This window comes from Pholcus phalangioides, unplaced genomic scaffold, assembly GCF_987345545.1.
Source record: "Pholcus phalangioides strain wild (caught in Gottingen) unplaced genomic scaffold, Ppha-v1.0 ptg000017l_1, whole genome shotgun sequence".
Lineage (NCBI taxonomy): Eukaryota > Metazoa > Arthropoda > Arachnida > Araneae > Pholcidae > Pholcus > Pholcus phalangioides.
The window spans coordinates 37475370-37478337 of record NW_028301610.1 but is presented as its reverse complement, the minus strand read 5'-3'; the positions used below and the strand labels follow the sequence as shown (position 1 = coordinate 37478337).

The window sequence follows — 2968 nt, the reverse complement described above, 5'->3', positions numbered from 1 at the left end:
CGGGCGCTGGCCCAGAGGGGGCGCCAAAATGCGCACTTGCCCCGGGAAACGAAGTATCTAGTTGCGGCCCTATTCGTACCAGCGCGACTAATAAGATGTCATAAATTTTATTTTCGGTTTCAAGAGAAATTTAGTCATGGAAAAGGTGGTATTTTACCACCTTCTACCTGATAGGAATGAAGATTCTTTAACCGCAAGACTTCCTTGAAATTTATGGGACACCCTGTATATTGTAAGAATATTGAAAATTCGTGTGCGTTCCACGGAACAAAATCCATCAATGTTTCCGCGAGTGCTTTTAAACTCGGAAAACTCTTCTTTATGGTTGTTATGAACTAGTGACGTCGTCTGAATTGGAAGATATTTATAGCGAAAACTTGTCCTCAAAACATCACTGTGTTAACCCTTTAAGCTAGGGCCGTCTTAAGATTATGATGGGCCCTCGGGCCAAGTGATTTTTCTGAGACCATAGTTTAAATCATATTTATACGAAATTTACGTTATGTATACGTTACTCTCGAAAATTTCAACCAGATTCTAATTTTTGTGAGGCTCCCTTTTCTCTTCTCTTGAGGACCCCGGGCCGTGCCCGGTTGGCCCATGCGTTAAGGCGGCATTGTTTTAAGAGGCACAAAACAGAAATCACTAAAATACTAGGTATCTTTTTTTAATGGAGTAGGCTTTCTTCCGATTTTCAGCAGGTGCAAACTAAGGGTTATAGGGAAAGTATTCTATAATGAGAAAAATTAACTTTATACAAAGTACCTGGGCTTGTCAATGCTAAAATAAGTGATTTTTAAGGAGGCGAGATATCTCGTTAGTGCCACTTAAAGGGGCACAGAAGGCCATAGCTATGGCCCTCGGACACTCACACAGGCTGACTTTATCTACCATCTCTGTGCAAACTGCAAAGTGTGACATCAGTATCATCGCTGTTCCCTATGTCGCTTTTTTTAACGATTAGGGTGAATTCACATCTGCAGACACACACCGCGTCGTGACAAACACGGTAAATATTCTTTAACATAAAACCAATGATTTATACAAAAAATTTACACGCTTTTAAGACAAATAACTGGTTTATGATAATAAAACCAATCAACGTATTCATATCTATCGTATCGCGGCTGCGCATTCAGACATTTTTATGTCAAAGAATATACGCCGTGTCTGATACGACACGGTGAGTGTCTGTAGATGTGAATCCACCGTTAGACGTCAATTTGAACGAAAAAATGGTTATGCATCGCTGAGATGAGGACGATGAGTCTACCCGGGATATTTCAGTTGGACTAGGCTGAAACTAATGACGCCATCTTCACACGCTTGTCGAGATTAAGCATTACCTCCTAGAGATACCGTATCTCTGGGAGGTAATGGAATAAGGCGATACATAGTCATGATCGAGATAAGGTAGTAACACACATATTGTAAAGACGTTTTCAGTGCTGCCATCTATAAGTTTTAATCGAACATAGACTCAATGGTTTTCAAAAAAGTAGAAACGGAGTCTCAAATACAAATCTCTTAGTGTTTCTCAACCTATGGTCCGCAGTCAGCGATGGTGGCACAGGTGGTTCGCAGGCAGACTTGATAAAAGTATTCATCCGTTGTAATTGATATTAATGCAATTGTATTATCCATAGGCTTTTCAAAAATGAAATTATAAAATTATATCTTCCTACTTAGGTTCACTTTACATCATCGAGGAGAATGCAGGAAATTGCGATCTTAAATACGGCATATCACAAAATTTTGCCAAAAATTGAAATTTTTTTTGCTTTAAATGATTTGCTAATTACTGCTGAAATTGCCGAAGGGTATGGAAATCGCTGCTACAAATCGCAGTAAAAACAAACGCTTTTCACGAAAAAAATATTCAAATGATCTGATGAGCATATTTCTTTGAGGAAACAAAAATTCGGTAAACCAGGGATCTTAAATAATAATCCGTAAAATACGGGACATTGCCAATTGTCTTCAAAAACCTTGTCGGCAATAGGCACACAATCATCAGTCGTAATTAAAATTCCAAAGAAACTGAAGACAAAACGTTAAACCTGACGAATATGTGAGATAAATATATTTATAATTTTATCTACAATTATCATAATATAATTTATATTACGAAAACGCTGTGTATTCATGACTTTGGTCATTTACCAAAGTCATGAATACACAGCGTTTTCGATATACAAATTCAAATAAGTATCGTTGGAAAAACTGGGACAAATGCATAAAAAAATCGAACAACGAAAATTACGTGAATGTCCCGTAATACGGGACACAAGTCGTCCGTCGAATTGTTTCAGACATTTTACTGATACCTGTGTTTTCAGAAAGGTTGAGAAACACTGCTTCAAAGAAACAATTACTCTGTCTCAGAAATGTGATTGTTGGAGGGAGGGAAAAAAAAAAGTTAACCTCGAGCCAGCCAGGATTCGAACCTGGAATCTCTTGATCCGTAGTCAGGCGCGTTATCCATTGCGCCACTGGCCCCGTTAATCACCGTTTAGATTTTAAATACGGTACTACAGTAAATAAAAGTACCCCAGCGCTTCTCCAGTTTGAAGTTTTTTAGTTATCATTGTACTTTTTGTCGTTCCAGCGTAACGTCGAAACCATAGGCGGAGATTGACTTGGAAGTCTGGGGGAGGGGGGGGGGGGCACGATGATTAGATCAGTAGACATCACCTTTGATGCTGGCCGCCGCCCATGGTCGAAACCTGCATGCGTTTTTCGCGATTTTCACCCTCTCAATGTGGTTTGCGACACCATGTCCCATTGCAACTTTTGCCCCTTTTGATGTCTACTAACCCTCTGAGTTTGTCGGTCCATTAACAGAACACCCTGTATTTATAAATACTTAGTGGGTAAATGTAAATTAATTTTATAATATCATTTTTCTTTTGTCGTTTTTTAGAATCGTCAATATAAATAGTACGAAGCGAAATTCTACGTAAGCATT

The 2968-nt window shown here is 38.8% G+C and overlaps 1 non-coding gene across 1 annotated transcript; it reads right to left on the bottom strand.

The window, feature by feature from the left end:
- Nucleotides 1-2426: 2426 nt before the first annotated feature.
- TRNAR-ACG (transfer RNA arginine (anticodon ACG)) lies at nt 2427-2499 on the bottom strand. Its single transcript has one exon. It is a non-coding gene; the product is annotated as a tRNA-Arg (tRNA).
- Between the last annotated feature and the right edge of the window lie 469 nt (nt 2500-2968).